The 21426-nt window shown below is 42.4% G+C and overlaps 1 long non-coding RNA gene across 1 annotated transcript; it reads left to right on the top strand.

Annotated features, from left to right (window-relative positions):
* Nucleotides 1-6651: 6651 nt before the first annotated feature.
* On the top strand, nucleotides 6652-9648 carry LOC130989124 (uncharacterized). Its single transcript, XR_009090485.1, has 2 exons — nucleotides 6652-6891; nucleotides 8843-9648. It is a non-coding gene; the product is annotated as an uncharacterized LOC130989124 (long non-coding RNA).
* The last annotated feature ends 11778 nt before the right edge of the window (nucleotides 9649-21426 follow it).

Below are 21426 nucleotides of genomic sequence, written 5' to 3'. Positions count from 1 at the left end.
CTTTTTATCAAGGGTTCTCACTCTTTCTTTCTCAACTCTATGTCAAACTCATTATTCCTATTTTCTTAATAGGACAGTCAATCTCTGATAACTCAATATCCGGTAATTCTATTCCCGGTAGTCGGAAATAAAATAAAATCTCAACTCAATTCAATCAACATTTCTAACTCAACTCATTTCTCAAATCTCATCACTCTAACTCCATCATTGGTTTGTTCACTCGTAACTCTATTTAAAAGACAATGTATCTTATCTGGTCATAAAAAAAATAATCTCACATCTCGACATCTCAGTACTCTCAATAGTGTTAAGACACTATCTCACAACATAAGGAAAAGTACGGGGTGTTACACCTGATCAGCCCCCTGACACTGTTCTTGCTCATTGCACCGCTCATCCAGCCTACTTTGCTTATTCAACCGGCGATGCTCAGTCTACTGGTTCTGCTCCCGTCTTTGCTCAGGAACACGGCTCTGCTCAAACATCCTTCTGTGCTCAGGCGTCTGGATCTGCTCAGTCGGCTGAGCTGAAACAGCTGTGGCCTTGCCCCCCTATTCTGGCAAAACTCCCGAACAGCCACAACTCTAGAATCCGAGCCCAAGCTGCTCAGATCTCCTCCTTGGTGGACACAAACTTGACCTTTCTTCGGTCTCTGAGAAGGGTCTTTGATTATGCTCATGTCATTCGGTCCCTTTCCCAATTTAGATTCCAAACCGTCCTCAAGGACCTCAAAAGCATTGAACGTGACAATGTCCAAAGAAACCGCCCTCTGAGAGAGCGAAGGTTCACCAGTATGATTCCCCACCTTCAAGGGAACCTCCGCATTCTTCCCTAGAGTGTTTACTGTCGGGTCAAACTCACCCTCCTGAAGAACATTACCCTCCGCAGTCCGAGACCGCCAAATCAAGCGGCTCCTAGCTCTATTCCTGCGACGCCGGCCATGCCGATCACTAGTCTGTCCAGAAGTCATGTTTGGGGAGGGTGGCTCTGCATCCGTGGGAATAGCCTCCGGATTAATCTTTCGTCAATTATCTGTAGAGTGGCCAAGAGAAGAGCAAACACAACAGAAAGAAGGCATATCCTCATAACGAAATTCAATATCATAAGTGTTATCATCACATTTTACGTCAAGAAACGTAGGGTGATCAAGAGCCACATTGAGTTCAACTAAAACTCGTTAATAAGTAAATGGGTACCAATATGGCGAGCAATACCCGTTAAGACCTCGGGATGCCAGAACTCATGTGGTAAATTTAGAATACGTACCCATACCTGAGCTAAGGAGGACTCCATCTTGTGCGGGTTAAAATTTGGAGTCCAAGCCTAGAGAAAGAGAATTCCGGTACGAAGCCTCCAAGCGTTCTTCGCAAAACCAATGGCAAAGTCATTATGTGTTGAGAATTTCAACGTAAAATATCCATTCCCGAGAGGGATAACCTCCCAGTTCGATGACGGCTTCCAAATGACCGAGAGCTCCGAGTAGAGGTCTGCAGCGAACCTTGGAGACTGCCCTTTCTTGAGAAAAACCCGGCCATGAATGGCGTGTTGAAAAGACTTAATTTGTCTTTGACGGAAAGCAGAAGAAAGAATGAGGCAAGGACGGTCTGCCACTAACGTCGGCTTCAATGCCGCATAATCGTGGGCAGGAACATCGGCCGGTCGTTCAGTAGAGGACTTAAGGGATTCAGCAAACATTTTCCTATTATGAGTAAGACCTTGTGTCTGTTGTTGTGCTGCCGACGTAGTGTGGAAAACCCTAGCTTCCAGATGGGGCATCTCCGGAGAGCTCGTGAACGCCAGCAACGAAAACTCTCCGATCGCGGGGCTTCGGAGGTTAAGACACCAGTAACCTCCCTATCCTGGGCCGGAACGGATGCCATGACTAAGGAGTCGAAGGAGGAGGACATGTAGGGTTGCGCAAATTCCGCAGCCGACGTCGCTGAATTTGGAACCCTAGAACAAAATATCGCTGCCGCTGATTGTAAAGGCTGAGATTGAACGACAGCCTTGGCAAGGAAGGAGCTCCAGTCAAACACCGCCTCCGACAGACCGGTGGAGGACCCATGCAGCACAGTCGGCTGAACAAAAGAAGAGGAACCATCGTTGCCCGACGAGACCAGCGAGGACTGAGAAACCCTAGAAAAGTTTTCATAAGCCTTGGGGTGTTGGATTTGTATACTGAAAGCAAGAACGTTTTATGCTTGTATACAATGTTTCCTAAGTTCACTATCTAATCTCCTATCTGATTGTGTTCATGATTGCATATGTATGTTCTTTATCTCTATATAAGTAGATTATATTGTGTGTTGTAGATCACAGAAGACCATATAATTGGAATAACCTTAAGAGATATAATATGATCACAGCCGAAATAACTCTAGGACAAGTTATTGGTTTAGGCTGCAGTATAGATGGAAGTAGTTTGTCTTGGCTACTTGTCTATACTGGTACGTCATTACGTATTGATAGGACCACAGTTTGAGATGTATTCTTCTATCTGACTTAAGTGAAGAATCAAGATCTCGGTGACTTATAAATCTTAATACTAATAAGTATTCAGATATATATGTTAACTCGTATATCACTTTGACTTACTATGGGTGAAGGTTATATACTAACTCGAGTACTCTGTATCTTGGGTGATAGCGGTTGATATATGATATTTGATTATCTGTATTAGTACCCGTATCCGGTATAGGATAATGACATCCCCTTAAGGAGCTCAATAAGGTTTATTACGCTAAACCCTGCAGGTTGATTAAGTTCAGGCGTAATAATAAAGTTTGAGTGGTACTACTTAAGGAATTATTAAGAGATTAATTAATTTAAGCTGTCAGAGCTCTAATTAATTAATGGATGTCGGATATTTTAAATACGGAGATTTAATAAGTCTAAATACAAGCCCCGACTCATCACCGGCAATAAAGGGGTAAGTCAGTATCGGTTCTCTAGTGGAATGAACTGATATTTATAAATTAATTATGGTCTGGGCTGACCATGGATAAATTAATTTATTTGAGGCCCATCTTTATTCCTTGTATCTGGTCTCTGGGCTGGCCCAATGTCTCCTAGCCCAAGAAGACAGAATTTTCGGCCCTCACATATAAAGTGGCGCCTCCTCCTCTTTTCTGTATTTTTAAATACAGCTGTCAGCTCTCAGGAAAACACACTGATAAAAATTAGGGTTTTGAGAGCAGAGGGAGGCGTCGAAAACGTGTGTGGCCATTCTGTCTTGGGAATTTCCATAGCTCGTTGTCCATCCAACGTTGGGAATTGAGCGGGATACAGTCGAGAAGATCAGAGCTGGAGTCAGATTTTCGCAGGAAACCAAGTTCTGGCAGTCTCCGTAAAACGGTCATAACTTCCTCTACAGAAGTCCGATTGAGGTGAAACAGGCGGCCTCGGAAAGCTCTTTCGAACACGAAGAAGTCGTATTTCTGCACAAAATACGATTGGAGGTCGTTTGAGGGGTCAAACGGAGCGTTGAAGTTGGCTGACCTGTTCAGCGACAGATTGACGAATTCTTAGGAATTCTTCAGGTATTTTCTAACACCTGTGTGCAGCTGTTAAATTCATAGGAGCATGTTAGGAATTAATCGTTGTATGATAAATTAATAATAACCAAGAAACGATCAACGGGCAAAGTGGAACGTTAATTCAATTTAATATTCCTTCAATTGGTATCAGAGCCCAGGATTAATTTCTTGGCTCTATTATTAATTTGTGTACGATTAATAATGTGCGTTGTTTTTACTGCTGTTGTTCTTCGTGATTCGTTGATTCGTGGGATACGTCGTTTGACGTTGTAATCGTTTTTCACCACGAGAAAATCCGTGGTTAGATTAGGATTTCAATTGTATTTGTTTTTCCGTTGTAAATCTGTAAAACTGAGGAACGAAATGAGGATGACGACGAATCAACGACGAGGAAGGTGTAAGGAGGACGTCACGGGCACGGTGCGGCACGGGCTGCCGGCGCCGAGGGCCGCGCGCGCACGGGTGCTTCGGCACCGTGTGCTGCGCGCGCCTGGTCAGGCCGTCTGCTGCTGCGTGCTGCTGTCACCGTTGCTGCCGGATCGTGGCGAGGCGAGGAAGACCGGGAGCGAGGGGCTGCGGGCGCCGAGGGACAGCGCGCGCGCGGGTGCGTGCACACCGTGCGCAGCGCGCCCAGATCGGCGACCGCGCGGCCGCTGCTGTTCTCTGGTCCGTTCTGCGCGCTGAAGGCGAGGAGGGCAGGAGCTGAGCGAGGGCTGGAAGCCACCGGCAGGGGTGGTGCGCGCCCGGGGCCGCGCCTGCGCGCTCTGCGCGCTGCGCGCCCGGCGGGCGGCGCACTGCCGCTGCTGCCGTTGCTGTTGCCGTCGGGTGTTGCTGCTATCGCCGAGTTCGCCGAGGAGTTGCTGCTGCTGCTGGGGGCTGCCGGAAGGGAGCTGGTGCAGCGGTCGAAGAATGTCGCAGCCCGCCGCCTAGCCATTAATAGCGTAGACCGGGTATCGATACGACTAAATGAAAGTAGGAAACGAAGGCTGGAAAACTAATCCCATCTTTGTGCGGAAGCGTAAACAACTCGTACTATTTTAACATTCTTCTAGATTATAAACATTGGCATTTCTATAAAGGTCAATCATCGGAATTTTGGGTTAACATAAACCAAAGGTCGTAGTTCGAACATGTACAAGGATTCTAATATATATATATACAGAGTTACACAACAAAAGGTGATCGAACTATATGTATGGAGACATATAGTCGAGAGTATATTTCTTGACTAAGCCAAGAATGACTTCAAAAACATCATGCCGTCATAGAGGCGGAAAAGCATCAAAAGGTGATCACTCGAAACAACGATCCCTGCCAACACCATGCCATCCTCCGACCATGCTTAACCTGCACATTTAGAAATACATGCAGGGCGTGAGTACATAATACTCAGTGGACAGGCGCCGAAAGACAAGAAAAGTGCTCTTAGAGCTATATATGTTTGAAGCTTGCCATAACATCAGCAATACACAGAAAAAAAATTAAGTTAACGTCAAAGAGGCTGTGTATGCAGTTTTCATAATCAAACATCATATAAAAGTGTCTGCAGACAAATAATCAACAAGTATGTACCGCATCTACAAATTATCATCATCAAGGTACTGAGAAGTAGGCCTCCTTCTCAAGCACCGTGACCGGCCGACCCGAAGACGGCTCACAGTCACCTATGTGCACAAAATCCCGCTTGTGGCAGGACCGAATTCGTCTCATCTCATCAGTAGAGGGTAAACATACAAGCTCAACATCAAAAATTGGCAAGTCAAACAGTTCTCAAACATCATTTATCTCAAAAACATTTGTTAATCTCATAACATCATCAAATCATTTTAGAAAGCTCATATGATAAACATATACTCAAAATATTGCCCACCTGTAGTAACTTGGCGTGTTGCAGGTGGTATCTCAGAGAGATCTTTACTTGCGTCCTCGACGGGTCTCTGTAGTTGCGGGGAATATGTTAGAAACTTTCTCACAAAAAGCTTAACCTTAATCCTATAAAACACTCCTCATCTCTATTCTCCAGCTTATCTCCTTCTAATCACTCGACTCTAAGATAAACAAAAAAAATCTAATCTTATTCTCAACATATCGCTCAAAAGGCTAAATTAAAAGCAATCAAGCACATAAGCATGCATACACACTTAAGCATATGTAACACCCCGTACTTTTCCTCATGTTGTGAGAAAGTGTCTAAACACTATTGAGAGTACTGAGATGTCAAAATACGAGACTACTTTTTTTTAACAGATAAGACAGATTGTCTTTTAAATAGAGATACGAGTGAATAAACCAATGATGGAATTAGAGTGATGAGATTTGAGAAATGAGTTGAGATAGAGATGCTGATTGAATTGAGCTGAGATTTTATTTTATTTCCAACTACCGGGAATAGAATTACCGGATACCGAATTATCAGAGACTGACTGTCCTATTAAGAAAATAGGAATATTGAGTTGGAAATAGAGTCGAGGAAGAAAGAGTGAGAATCTTTGATAAATAGAGTCGGTTAGAGAAACGTCTAACTTATCTGAGTCTGCCGACTGTTTTGATGTGATGTTATGTGAATTTACGTGACTGAGTGATTATGTGATTTTTGTGATGTGTGTTACTGTGACCGAGTTATTATGATTTTTATTCGAGACCTTAGCATTTGGAATTTTGTTTAAGTTTCCAAAGCAAGTATGGTTTATTTTTATCGAGAAATCGAATGATGCCGGTTTATGAAAATTTTTCCGAGCATAATATTTTTAAATTATTTTTCTTCCTACGAAGAGGAATATTATATATATGTGAGTGCACTAATATGAGTGCTATAATTATTATTTTGGTCACATGAATATTTATGATGTGGTATTTTATTAATGAGTATTTATTTCCATAGTTGTTGTGATTATTATTTAATCACTCTTCTCTCTATTATTTTAATTTCCCTACCATATGATTAATTCCCACATTTTGCTAAGTATAGAATTGAGAGAGTAGAGATTTAGAGAGTAGAGATTAAGAGAGTGTAGAGATTTAGAGAGAGAGAGATCAAGGCATTAATGCCAAATATTCTCTAAGATTCACAAATCTTTCCAAAGATTAGCCAAATCCTTCTATATCTTGCAAAGGATTTTCCTCTCTCTTCTCCACCCCATTTTCGATCTCTCTCCCTCTCCCTCATCTCTCACTTCACTTTCCTCCATTGTTAGCCATTGATGAAACCTTCGAAGCTTCACCCAAGTATGCCAAACACATAAATCACTACTTAAATCCTCCATAAACACATCCTATTAACTTGAATTCAAGAGAATCCTTGAAGGAAGGCTTCAAGACTAGAGAGAGAAAGTTTGAGTTTTGGTGAAGAACTTGAGTAAGTAATCTCTATATTCATAGATTAGACTTGTATGAGTTTGTATGTGAGTTTATTTGAAGGATTGGAGCAAGAAATCACCCCCTCCCTTTTTCTTCAAATTTTCGAAAAAATGGGTATCTTACCCTTCAAAAATTTTTCTTCTTCTTTCCTTGAATTGAGGTGAGAAAAATGATCTATGATATGTTTGGTGATGATTTGTGTGTGTTTTGAAAAGCTATGCTTTGTGATGTAAAAATTTGGTTGAGTTAGTTTACCCCAATTTGGGAATTTTTGAGTTGATGATCAAGGTGATGAATTGATGATGTAAATGAGTTTATGAGGTGTATATGATGATGATTGATGGAGTAATTTGAGTATATGATGTCAATTGGAGTTTTGATGTGAGTTAGTTTACTAGAATTAGGGATATGTGTATATATGCCCTTATTTGTGAATTGATGGTTTTGATGTGAGATTAAATGACAAAAATTGATAGATCTATGAATGGATTAGAGATTTGTATGTATTTGTAAAAATTTCAAAGAGTTAGTTTAATAAAAATTAGGACTTTCTTGTCTATGTGTCTATTAAGTGATTTAGCTTAAGATATGTGTAATTGAGCATGATGTTAGTGTATAATTATGTATGATTAAGTCTATTGTTAACTAAGTAAAAATTTGACTTGAGTTAGTATATGAGAATTTTTGAGTTTCATATTTTGAGAAGTCATCGATTGTTTAAATGTGGTCTATTTTGATCTATGACCATTATGTGAAAGATGTCATGCTTTTGTTGAGAATTTTATGTTGATATATGAGTTTTTCACTAGAGTTAGTTTACATGATAAAAAGGGAAATATATGTGAAAAATGAGTTATATGAAGTATGAGGTCATTTTGAATGATTAAGTGTTTTAAGCATGAAATTGAGAAGAGGATTTACTTAATACGTTGTAGAAACGTTTTCCTTGAGATTTGAGTGGATGATGAAAGAAAAGAGTCAAGATTGAGTATTATGAGTATTTTGATGTATTTGAATGTTTTTAAGTGCTTTAAGTGCTTAAAATGAGTTTTGATGTGTTTGCTTTGTATAAATGATGATTTGAGCATTTAAGAGTTGGGAATGAATTTTTGGTGATTTTTCGTAGGCTACTGACCTACTGTGATCGACGGGTTGTCGATGTCTAATGGCTTTGAATATTTTACAGCATGTCCCTACATGAGTGTTGAGCATACCGGTAAAATTTCAAGTCATTTGGACTTGATTTACTATTTTTATAAAATGCAAAACCAAATCTGCACATTTCTGCCGGGAATTTCAGAGAACAGGGGACAAAGTCATTCATTTCAGTGACTTCATGTGTGATCTAGCTTTCCAAATTTTTATGGTATCAACCTTACTGTATGAGCTAGATATCCACCAAATTTGAGCTCAGTTTGACGACGTTTACTATTTTAAAAAAATCAATGTTTCCGATTGCTCAAAACTGCCGAATATGGTAGACCTTGGTAAAAACGCCATATCTCCCAAACCACTTGGAGTTTCTGACTCTACTTTTTTTTAAATGAAACTAGACTCAAATACCTTTCTTTTGGTATGAGTCTGGAATCCAGGGGATGTCGGAGTCAGAACGTGTTGAAGTTTTAAGTCGAGTCTGTGTAAAAACAGAACATGTCTTGATGATGTTTGATGGTATTTTCTTATGTGCCTTATGTGATTGTGTTGCCTAAGTGTTTGAATGAGATTAGACGAGTCTTATATGAGAGATGAATCGAGACTTAGAATCATGATTTTCTTGAAACCTATCCTTGGACTTAAGGTTTTGAAATGAGTGAAGAGTTTATGTAGAGTTGATTAAGAGATAGAATATAAGATAGAACATGAGTTAAGGCATGAGATTTTGCCAATGAGTTTCTAATCGAGATTCATTTTCTGACATGAACCTTCGATGATGACGATGATCCCTGAAGACACAAGCAGAGCAAGGAAATAAGTAACTCCGCTTTGACGGGAGTTTTTGAGTAAGGTCTTCAGGTGGGCAATATTTTGAGTATATGTTTATCATATGAGCTTTCTAAAATGATGTAATGATGTTAAGAACTTATCAAATGTTTTGAGATAAATGATGTTTGAGAACTGTTTGACTTGCCGATTTTTGATGTTGAGCTTGTGTGTTACCCTCTACTGATGAGACGAATTCGGTCCTGCCACAAGCGGGATTTTGTGCACAGAGGTGACTGTGAGCCGTCTTCGGGTCGGCCGGTCACGGTACTTGAGAGGGAGGCCTACTTCTCAGTACCTTTGATGATGAGTAGTGGATGTGGTACATACATGATGAATGTTTAAACTGCGCAGTTACTTATTTATGATGTTGATTATGAAAACTGCATGCACAGATTCATTGATACTAACTTATTTCTGTGTATTGCTGAGATGTGGCAAGCTTCAAACTTATAGCTCTAAGAGCGCCTTTCTTGTTTTTCGGCGTTTGCCCACTGAGTATTATATACTCACGCCCTGCATGTATTTCTAAATGTGCAGGCTAAGCGAGGAGTGAGATTGGTCTGGTGCTGGTGGGGGATCGTTAGATGACGTATTTGCTTTATCGTATTTCCTTTTTATCGATAAAGTCTTGATGTGAAGTTACTTTAAATATGAATCAAGTAATATACTCACGGTTATGTGTCTCCATACATGTAACTGGTTCGCCTTTTGCTGCGACACTCTGCATTTTATGTTTCCTTATGAAAAATAAGCTATACCTGTTTTGTTTTTGTTCGTGAAATTCCTGATAATTAAAAAGTTACAACGACGTTGACGATTTTACCCTTGGGTTCAATTAATAATATTTTGGGGTTATTGCCATAAAATACACGTAGTTTGCTAATTTTCTGATTTATAACATGACTTTAAAATTTGGCCAAAAAATACATCAATTTTAAATTCAATCTTAATTTTAACATAATTTGAATTTATGAAAAATAAAGATCTATGTGGCATATTATTTTTTATTTTAAATCTAGATGGCATATTAATATTTGTTTTAAATCTATGTGGCAAATCCACATACACAAACACACACTGATACACACACCACATACACACAAACACACACTGACTCACACACACCACACACACACACACACACAAACACGAACACACACCACACACACTCACAGAGACGCCGCCCGCCCTCTCTCTCTCGGCGCTCCTGCCGCCGCCGGCTCGACGGCGGTACCGTCGTCGGAGCGGCGTCTCCTCCCTTCGTTCTATCTCTCCTCCCTCAGTTGGAAATAGGTTGGAGCTTAAAAAAATTACATCGACCCTGATTTGGAGAGCTCCTTTATCGCCAGAAAATAGAGCAAGAGCGAGGTGGGTTATCGGTGAGAAAGAAGGCTCCGATTTGGGGCGGCCGATTTCAGGCGGTGGCTCTAATTCGATTTGGGGATAGAGCTGATCTTCGCCGGAGTTCGCGGAGAGGGAGCTCAAGTTTTCAGGCGGCGGTCGGCGACTACTCTTGTCTGTGAAGGGAGCGGCGCCGCCACTGTTTGTGTGTGGGTGTTTTGAATTCAGGGGAAACGAAGGGAGAGCTGAGAGACGAGAGATGAGTGAGGAGAGATAGAACAAAGGGAGAAGACGCCGCTCCGGCGACGGCACGACCGTCGAGCCGGCGGCGGCAGGAGCGCCGAGAGAGAGGGGGCGGGCGGCGTCTCTGTGAGTGTGTGTGTGGTGTGTGTTCGTGTTTGTGTGTGTGTGGTATGTGTGAGTTAGTGTGTATTTGTGTGTATGTGGTGTGTGTGTGTGTTTGTGTATGTGGATTTGCCACATAGATTTAAAACAAATATTAATATGCCATCTAGATTTAAAATAAAAAATAATATGCCACATAGATCTTTATTTTTCATAAATTCAAACTATGTTAAAATTAAGATTGAATTTAAAATTGATGTATTTTTTGGCCAAATTTTAAAGTCATGTTATAAATCAGAAAATTAGCAAACTATGTGTATTTTATGGCAATAATCCCTAATATTTTCCTTAGCATGCTTTGATGTGAGCTTCCGCTTGATGTTCGACCTACTCTTCTATTCCTTTATTCTTTAAAAATAGTCGTATCGATACTCGTACCCCACTATCACTAGTGTCGGGATTTCGGGCTGCGACAGCATATAACTCACTTAAAAACATATCACCAAGAAGAAACGTAAGTTGAATCGGAGACCAGAGCAGAGAAATGCTCGGTGGTCAAAGTGGAAAAACTCAGTCGAGTAGAGCGGGGTAGCTCGGCGGAACAGCGGAGAAATGCTTGCCAGGGCAGAGGAATCAACTTGCCCGGGCAGCGAAATCATGAACTCTCTGGCAGAGCAATGGAGAAATGTCAGAGGAATGGCGAACTCTCTGTCGCCAGAGGAATCAAACGTCAGAGGAGTCGAATTATCAGAGGACTCAATCGTCAGAGAAGTCGAATTATCAGAGGACTCAAACTCAGAGAAGTCGAATTATCAGAGGACTCAATCGTCAGAGGAGTCAAATATCAGAGGACTCAATCGTCAGAGGAGTCGAATATCAGAGGACTCAATCGTCAGAGGAGTCGAAATCAGAGGACTCAAACTCCAGAGGAGTCGAATATCAGAGGACTCAATCGTCAGAGGAGTCGAATATCAGAGGACTCAATCGTCAGAGGAGTCAAATATCAGAGGACTCAAACTCCAGAGGAAACGAATATCAGAGGACTCAATCGTCAGAGGAGTCAAATATCAGAGGACTCAAACTCCAGAGGAAACGAATCCTCTGGCAGAGCAGCGGGGAAATGAATTCTCTGTGATACCCCGGGAAAACATCTTCCCGGCAAACTTGGGAAAACGATTTCTCTGGCATGCCAGCGGAAAAACGAGTTCTCTGGCATGCCTGAGAAATGACTTCTCGGTTCGAGAACAAAGCTCAAGGCAGAACAGTGCCCTAAAGAGCAACTCGAAGAACTCGTCAACTTTGTCATCCTCAAAAATCATCAAACACTCAAAAACATCAAAACTTAGCATGCATCAACATAACTTACTCAAGAACTCAACAACCTCAAAATCATCAAAAACATTTACTCCTTCATACATCCTTACTCCACACCAAAACATCATACAAGACTTCACTAAACAGATTTCTCCCAAAATCACATATCAAACTCATTTTGTAAAAACTCCATCTCCAGACTCAGTTTTGCAAAAACTCATGCTCAAGACTAAATTTTGTAAAACACATGCTAATCACTTCAAAACATCACATACCATACAGAACAACACATATAACACATCTCGACTTAGTTTAAGAAAATAAGGATTTTTACAGGGCAGAAACCCAAGTTTTTCGAAAATGAAGAAAAGAGAAGAAGGGGAAGTTTCTCATGCTTAATACATCTTATTACTCACACAAATCACCACATACTTCTCGCAAACAAGTCTAGACTCGAAAAATCAGAACACTTACGCATAGAGTTTCAAGAGAAAGGGCGCCTTTTCTCGATTCTTCAGGTTATATCTCAACAAATCTTCTCGAAACCAGGATGGAAAGTGTTTAAGGCTAGATTTAGCGGAGTATTTGGTCTCAGTGGTGACTGGTGAAGCTTTGAGCTTAGTCTCCAATGGAGGAAAGAGAGAATATCGTGAAGGAGAGAGAAGAAGTTTGAAGGGCTGAGACTGATGAGAAATGACGGAGAGAGAGAGACGCTTCGGTTTTAACAATATTCTTATCCCAAAGGATTAGAAGCATTAAATGCGTGAATAGTGAATTGTCTCCCCTTAATCAGCAAGTCTCATCCGGCTAATTACACATGTGGGAAAAGGTATTATAAATAAGATTGTGAGTGTAGGGGTGTGCGACGGTAATAAAATCATATAAGCCAAGATTTTGAAAATAATACTGACTCAAATAACATAAGTGCGCACATAACATATAAATCATATAAATCATATAACATCAAACAAATAACTCACAAAATTATCACATTATAACAGATCATCACTCGCCATTAATCTAATGGTCATTCTAGCTTAATCCTCTCTATAGAAATTCTCAATTACTACCTCAACTCTATCTCTCGTTCTTCGTCTTAACTCGAAAACAAACATCTCCATCTCAATCTAGCATCATTCTCAATTATCATAACATCTCTATCTTACTCATATCACCATCCATCGATAACTTCCTCACGACTATAGTCCGTTAGTCTTTGACTCTCGATAGTATTTCGATACTATTGTAAGGTAACTAAATACGGGGTGTTACATCCTACCCCCCTTAAGGAAAATTTCGTCCCGAAATTTGTGTTACTCACCTTCGGGAAAAAGCTCGGGGTATTTCTCCTTCATCTTTTCCTCAAGTTCCCATGTTGCTTCTTCTCTGTCGTGATGTCTCCATTGTACTTTCACCAGGGAAATTGCTTTGCTTCGTAGTTGTTGAATCTTCTTGTCCAGAATGGCTTCGGGTCTCTCTTCATAGCTCAAGTCTGGTTCAAGAGATACTTCTTCCTGGTGGATGACATGTTTGGGATCAAACACATACTTCCTCAATTGCGAAACATGGAAAACGTCGTGGACATTCGCGATACTCAGCGGTAACGCAAGTCTATAGGCTACAGAGCCTACTTTCTCTAGTATATCATATGGTCCAATATACCTCGGTTTCAGTTTCCCTTTGACTCCAAAACGGTGTACTCCTCGGGATGGGGAAACTTTAAGAAAAACTTTATCACCCACATCGAAATAAATCTCTGTTCTTCTGGTGTCCGCATAAGACTTCTGTCGGTCTTGTGCTTCCTTAATTCTCTGTCGAATTTGTCGGACAACGGTGATCATCTCATCTATGGCCTCGGGGCCAAATATCTTCCTTTCCCCTACCTCATCCCAATACAGTGGGGATCTACACTTTCTTCCATAAAGGGCTTCGTATGGAGCCATGTTGATAGTTGATTGGAAGCTGTTGTTGTAGGCAAACTCAATTAGGGGCAAAACTTGCTCCCATTGGACTCCTCGGTCCAACACAACCGTTCGAAGCATATCCTCTAAGATTTGTATGGTTCTCTCTGATTGTCCGTCCGTTTGCGGATGAAACGCCGTACTAAAATTCAATTTAGTACCCAACTCTTTTTGCATGCTCATCCAGAATCTCGATGTGAACTTCGAATCTCTATCCGACGTGATCGTCATCGGTACTCCATGCAATCGCACTATCTCGCGAATATATATCTGGGCTAGCTTGTCAGATCCATAGGTGATCGGAATTGGAATAAAATGTGCACTCTTCGTCAATCTATCAATGATTACCCAAATAGTCGTATTCCCTCTTTTCGACTTCGGCAATCCAGTCACGAAATCCATAGCAATATGGTCCCATTTCCACTCGGGAATCTCTAGTGGATGCAATTTGCCATAGGGTCGTTGGTGAAGTGCCTTCACCTGTTGACAGGCTAAACATTTCTCAACAAAGGATGCAATCTCTCGTTTCATGCCCTCCCACCAAAACTTTGTTCTCAAGTCTTGGTACATCTTTGTACTTCCCGGGTGTGCAATGTAGGGTGTGTCATGAGCTTCGCTCATGATTTCATTCTTTAACACTTCTATATTAGGCACACACAATCGTCCCTCGAACATGATGGCGTTGTCGGCTGCTTCATGATATCCGTCTATCTTCTCAATTCGGATCTTTGATCTTAACTTCTCAAACTTCTCGTCCTCTCTTTGTGCGGTGACTATCCTCGACCGTAGGTCGGGGGTAATACTTAGCATAGCAATCATGCTTTCTGCTGTCTGGGGTGGCATTACTACCTCTAATTTCATCTTCTCGAACTCTTTGTTCAAGCTCCTCTCTTGAGTAAGGAGAAATCCTAACTCCACTTGATTCTTCCTGCTCAACACGTCGGCGACGATATTGGCTTTTCCTGGGTGGTAATTGATTCCACAATCGTAATCTTTTACCAACTCCAGCCATCTTCTTTGTCGCATGTTCAGATCCTTTTGCTCAAAGAAATATTTGAGACTCTTGTGATCTGTGTAAATCTCACACCTAACTCCATAGAGGTGGTGTCTCCAAATCTTCAAGGCGTGTACTACTGCTGCAAGCTCTAGATCATGCGTCGGGTAATTCATCTCATGCGGTCTTAGTTGTCGTGAAGCATAGGCTATCACTTTTCCTTCTTGCATAAGCACGCATCCTAAACCACTCTTCGACGCGTCCGTGTAAACGGCATACTCCTTATCTGCCTTGGGTACGGCTAACACTGGGGCAGTAGTAAGTCTCTTTTTCAGCTCCTGAAAACTTCGTTCACAATCATCCGTCCACTCGAACTTAACTTCCTTCTTTAGTAGGTGCGTCAAAGGCTTGGCAATTTTTGAAAAGCCCTCAATGAATCGTCGATAATAACCTGCCAATCCTAGGAAACTTCGGATCTCATGTGGCGTAGTCGGCGATCTCCATTCTTGTACTACTTGTACTTTCGCCGGATCTACCTCAATCCCTCTCGCCGAAACGATATGGCCGAGAAAATTGACTTCTTCGAGCCAAAACTCGCATTTGCTGAACTTAGCATAAAGCTTTTCAGCTCGCAGTCTCTCCAAGACAATCTTCAGATGTTCCTCATGCTCTTGTTTATTCCTCGAGTAAATCAGGATATCGTCTATGAACACTAGCACGAACTTATCCAAGTATTCGTGAAAGACTCTGTTCATAAGATCCATAAATACTGCAGGGGCATTCGTCAATCCGAAAGGCATAACTGTGAACTCATAATGTCCATATCTCGTGCGAAAAGCCGTCTTCGGAATATCTTCTGTTCGTATTTTCAATTGATGATATCCCGTTCTCAAATCGATTTTTGAAAACGTGCATGCTCCTTGAAGTTGGTCGAATTAATCGTCGATCCGGGGCAACGGATATTTATTCTTCAACGTCACTTTGTTTAGCTCTCGGTAGTCAATACACAACCTCAGGCTGCCATCTTTCTTCTTGACAAAAAGGACCGGCGCTCCCCACGGGGAAACACTAGGTCGAATGAAACCCATGTCTAAAAGTTCTTGGAGTTGCAGCTTCAATTCTTGCAACTCAGCTGGGGCCATCCTGTATGGTGCTTTCGACATCGGTGCGACTCCAGGTTCGAGGTCTATCGTAAACTCGAGCTGTCGATCAGGTGGTAAACCTGGCAAAGTTTCAGGGAAAACGTCTTTGTATTCCCGCACTATTGGCACGTCATCAATATCCACTTGGGATTCTTCCTTCTGGCTCAAATACACGACATACGCAGTCGTGTCCTTCTTTTGCAAAAGCTTCTTGGCTCGCAAAGCGGAAATAATCGGCATCTTCTTCCATTTTCCTTCAATGCCAATGAAGGCAGTAGGCTCTTGGCCAGGTGGCTGGAATGATATTTGTCTCTCCTTGCATTGTATCTTTGCATGGTTTTCTTCCAACCAGTCCATTCCCAAAATTATATCTAAGTGCCACATAGGCATCACCCTCAGATTCTTGGCCTCGAGCTTCAACGTTCCTAGCTCAAATTCTACGTTAGGACAAACGTGTGATACCGTAGTAGTTCTGCCTATGGGTGTAAACACTTTAAGGCATTGTGGAGCAGACTCTACTTTCAGTTCTAAAGTATCTACACACGTGTGAGAGATAAAAGAATGCGACGCTCCAGTGTCGAACAAAACTACTATGGATACGCCTTTCATCTCGCCTATACCTGTCAAATTTCCCCGATTCTGGTCTTGAGCTTTCTGATTGATCGCGAACATTCTTTGATGATGTTGCTGTTGATTCGCCTGCGGCCCAGCTGGTTGTCTTCCCGGCTGCTATTGTCGGTGCATTAGCTGCTGGCGTACTGGCTGTGGTAGCGGTAGGACTCCTTCCATGGCCTTGAGCTGCGGCTGGAACGGTCTCGGTCTTCCACCGGTTCCACTTTGCTGTCGGTTCGGGCATTGGTTGGAGTAATGCCCGGTTCTTCCACAGGTGAAACAGTTATTTGTTCCCATTCTGCACTCCCCCAAATGTAACTTATTGCATTTTGGGCAGGGAGGTATTCCTCTTGGCCCTTGTGATGCTGCCGCTGGGGCTGCATAAGATCGTTTATCCTTGCCTTGTGAAAAAGGTGGCGCATTCTGACCTTGCCACAGTTTCTCGGGACCTTGGTTTCTCTCGTCCCACTTCTTTTTTCCCTTCGGACCTTGTCCATAAAAGGATTGACTCCCCGATTGAACATTCGGGTTTGATTGGGGAGCAGAGGGTTGACTCGTCTTCTCTGGCTGCATTGCCAGCTCCATGTCCAGTGCTCTGTTTAGTGCTTCGGCATACGTGAGTGCGCTCTGACTTGCTAAGACAACTCGAAATTCTTGCTTTAAGCCGGCACAAAACAACTCTGACATCTTCTCATCTGTATCCACTCGATATGGTGCATATCAAGCCAAGTCACAGAAACAACGGTCATATTCAGCTACCGTTTTATTTCCTTGCTTCAAACTTGCAAACTCCATTTCTTTCCTTCTGCGATAGCTACGCGGTATATATTTCTCGCAAAGAGCTGTTTTGAATTGCTCCCACGTAAGCTCATCTATTTGCTCTCGGGTCAAAGTCTTCTGTTTGGCCTCCCACCAAAAATCTGCAGACCCCTTCAGCTGGTAAGTCATGCACATAAGGCGCTCAGCGTCGTTGCATCTAAGGAACCTAAAGATCCTTTCCATACTTCTGATCCATTCCTCTGTTTCAGCGGGGTCTCCGGCTCCACTGAAAGTAGGTGGGTTCTGTCGGAGGAAGAGCTCTTCTACTCTCCTCTCTTGTTGTGGAGGAGGTGGAGGTGGTGGTGTAGGATCTCTCTGTTCTTCCTCCTCCTCTTCTACTCGATTTCGATTTTGCCTTCTCGGAGGCATGCTATAAGGAAAAGAAAATTCGCATCAACCTCGGAACCAAACTCTCAATGCTGCAGTATAGTGCAGAGAAACGATTTATATCAAAAGTCAGAGGGGCATGGTCCATCAGAGAAAACAGCATATCGGAGCAGAGGAATCCCTCCTCAGAGGTATCACTCATCAGCGGAATCGCTCAACAGCGGGATCGCTCGTCAGCGGAATCACTAGTCAGTGAGGAATCACTTTTCCAGAGGATTCGTTTCGCCAGCGGACTCACTTCGCCAGCGGACTCGCTTCCGCTCTGGCGCAGAAATCTCAGTGCTCTCATCTCATCTTACTACCTCTTTTAACATAAACTCTCCTTACTTCTACTCTATCATATTTCTCATCACTTAAAAAAAAAAAAAAAACTCTCATTTGTTGGTCACCCACTTCTATTATCACTCATCTAGTCAAGCAACATTATCAACAAATCAGGCAACATCAACATCAAGTAAGCATATATACATAGAAAGATTGCCTCTTTGAGGTCTTTTCACAAAAGTTGGGATCTATGTACATCAAACAATCCCTAATACTATCATGATGCTCCATCTATACAGGCATCATACGTACTAGGCATCTATAGTTATGCACTATTATGCTATTTCATCTATGTACATCAGTCAAACATCGCAAAAGGCACATTAGCTTCTATGCTAAACAGCACAATCATCGCCCACCATCAGCTCCCGGCGCTCCACTCTCTACTTCATCACCTTGCCTGTCCTCTCTCGGCTCAGCCTCTCCGTCCTCATATTCATCAATTAAGCGAAAAACGCTATCATCGTCTGTCTCATCTTCCACGTCAATATCCATCATTGGCCCATATACAGGTATCTCGGGAACAGGCACCCACGTCTCTTCGCCAGTAGCGGCAGTCTTCCGCTGCAGTGGCCGAGTCCGTCCGTAGCCAACCGTCATCGCAGGAGTTTCCTCCTCGGATTCGTCCTCATCACTATCAAGTCGGGCAGGGCGTGATCCTCCCTCCTGGGCATCTCGAGATGGCGAAAACAGAATCGCGTGCATCATCGTCTGAAAAGCCAAGGTGCCCGGCTCAGGCAAAGGAGCAACTCTTGGATATGGATTGAAAGGCACAATCTCAATCGACTCAGTGGAAACAATCGGCTGCTCAGCAACCACAACAGACGGAGCTGTTTCAGAGGGCGGTAATGGCAAAGGTGCCGTCACCGAAGAAAAGTCCCATGATGGGAAATTTGCACTGGAAAATGGCATGAGTGTTAAAGATGAGAATGGATCATGATCCCTCACAGGGGAAAAAGTTTCAAGAGCAATCGGCGCTGAGACAATAGGCTCAGACGTAACAGAAATAGGATCAGCTGGAGGTGGAGGAATAGTTGGATAAAGCTCTGTTGGCAGTGGAGGTGCCTCTTCTGCTCCTCCTGGCGCTGGTCCATTCAGGTTCCCATAAGGCGGTGAAGGTGGATCGCCGAAGGCAAAATAGCGGTAGCTAATCATTGCAATGAACCCGCGGAAGTCGGCGCCCAAGTAGCGCCCAAAATCATTCCGGAAGATGTAGTGGGGTACTAGGGAAGCTACCCATTCTTGCCACTCCGAAGGGAGCTGCGGAATCAAGTGCGTAATGGCCTCAGCCTCGCCGATGCCGCAAGATGTAGCCTCCATCCAGCGACTATGGTAACGCGCAAGGAATTCTCCGAGCGTATCACCCTCTTGAGGCCCAGTAGTCCTGAACCAATTGCGCATCGCCTCGCGATATTGCCTTTGCGTCGCTGTATCCTCTCAACTCTGCATCCTGTAATATTTACATCGTGTTCATCAAAAGTGAACGTAGCACCAGCCTGGTATTCCTCAATCAACAACATACTCGTTCTCTTTTGGTACGGTGGTGCCACGGCTATACTAGCCTCAAAATCTCCCCATAAAAGGGACAAGTGTTGCCTCATGTCATACTCCATCTCCTCAAGCATTTCCATCATTAAGCCAATTCGTTAACTCATTAGTAGATACAAGCTTAAAAACTTATCATAGAAGCAGTAAAGAACATCAAAACTTCAAGAACATCAAAACGTCAAAACATCAAGAACATCAAAACATCAAAACATCAAAAACTCTTACCTCGGTAAGCAGGCGGAGATGGGGGTGTGGGGGTGTTGTTTCCAAGAAAACTCTCAACTAGTCTAAGATTCAAATTTAGACTAGGACTCCTTTTAGGAATAAGTGCTAACGAAGTTCGGCTTAGTTAAGAAACTTACTCAGAGCAGACGACCTGCTCTGATACCACTCTGTCGCAGCCCGCCGCCTAGCCATTAATAGCGTAGACCGGGTATCGATACGACTAAATGAAAGTAGGAAACGAAGGCTGGAAAACTAATCCCATCTTTGTGCGGAAGCGTAAACAACTCGTACTATTTTAACATTCTTCTAGATTATAAACATTGGCATTTCTATAAAGGTCAATCATCGGAATTTTGGGTTAACATAAACCAAAGGTCGTAGTTCGAACATGTACAAGGATTCTAATATATATATACAGAGTTACACAACAAAAGGTGATCGAACTATATGTATGGAGACATATAGTCGAGAGTATATTTCTTGACTAAGCCAAGAATGACTTCAAAAACATCATGCCGTCATAGAGGCGGAAAAGCATCAAAAGGTGATCACTCGAAACAACGATCCCTGCCAACACCATGCCATCCTCCGACCATGCTTAACCTGCACATTTAGAAATACATGTAGGGCGTGAGTACATAATACTCAGTGGACAGGCGCCGAAAGACAAGAAAAGTGCTCTTAGAGCTATATATGTTTGAAGCTTGCCATAACATCAGCAATACACAGAAAAAAAAATTAAGTTAACGTCAAAGAGGCTGTGTATGCAGTTTTCATAATCAAACATCATATAAAAGTGTCTGCAGACAAATAATCAACAAGTATGTACCGCATCTACAAATTATCATCATCAAGGTACTGAGAAGTAGGCCTCCTTCTCAAGCACCGTGACCGGCCGACCCGAAGACGGCTCACAGTCACCTTTGTGCACAAAATCCCGCTTGTGGCAGGACCGAATTCGTCTCATCTCATCAGTAGAGGGTAAACATACAAGCTCAACATCAAAAATTGGCAAGTCAAACAGTTCTCAAACATCATTTATCTCAAAAACATTTGTTAATCTCATAACATCATCAAATCATTTTAGAAAGCTCATATGATAAACATATACTCAAAATATTGCCCACCTGTAGTAACTTGGCGTGTTGCAGGTGGTATCTCAGAGAGATCTTTACTTGCGTCCTCGACGGGTCTCTGTAGTTGCGGGGAATATGTTAGAAACTTTCTCACAAAAAGCTTAACCTTAATCCTATAAAACACTCCTCATCTCTATTCTCCAGCTTATCTCCTTCTAATCACTCGACTCTAAGATAAACAAAAAAAATCTAATCTTATTCTCAACATATCGCTCAGAAGGCTAAATTAAAAGCAATCAAGCACATAAGCATGCATACACACTTAAGCATATAACTCACTTAAAAACATATCACCAAGAAGAAACGTAAGTTGAATCGGAGACCAGAGCAGAGAAATGCTCGGTGGTCAGAGTGGAAAAACTCAGTCGAGTAGAGCGGGGTAGCTCGGCGGAACAGCGGAGA

Source organism: Salvia miltiorrhiza, chromosome 6 (assembly GCF_028751815.1).
Source record: "Salvia miltiorrhiza cultivar Shanhuang (shh) chromosome 6, IMPLAD_Smil_shh, whole genome shotgun sequence".
Lineage (NCBI taxonomy): Eukaryota > Viridiplantae > Streptophyta > Magnoliopsida > Lamiales > Lamiaceae > Salvia > Salvia miltiorrhiza.
The sequence above is the reverse complement of the archived record's forward strand: the minus strand, read 5'-3'. Positions and strand labels throughout refer to the sequence as shown.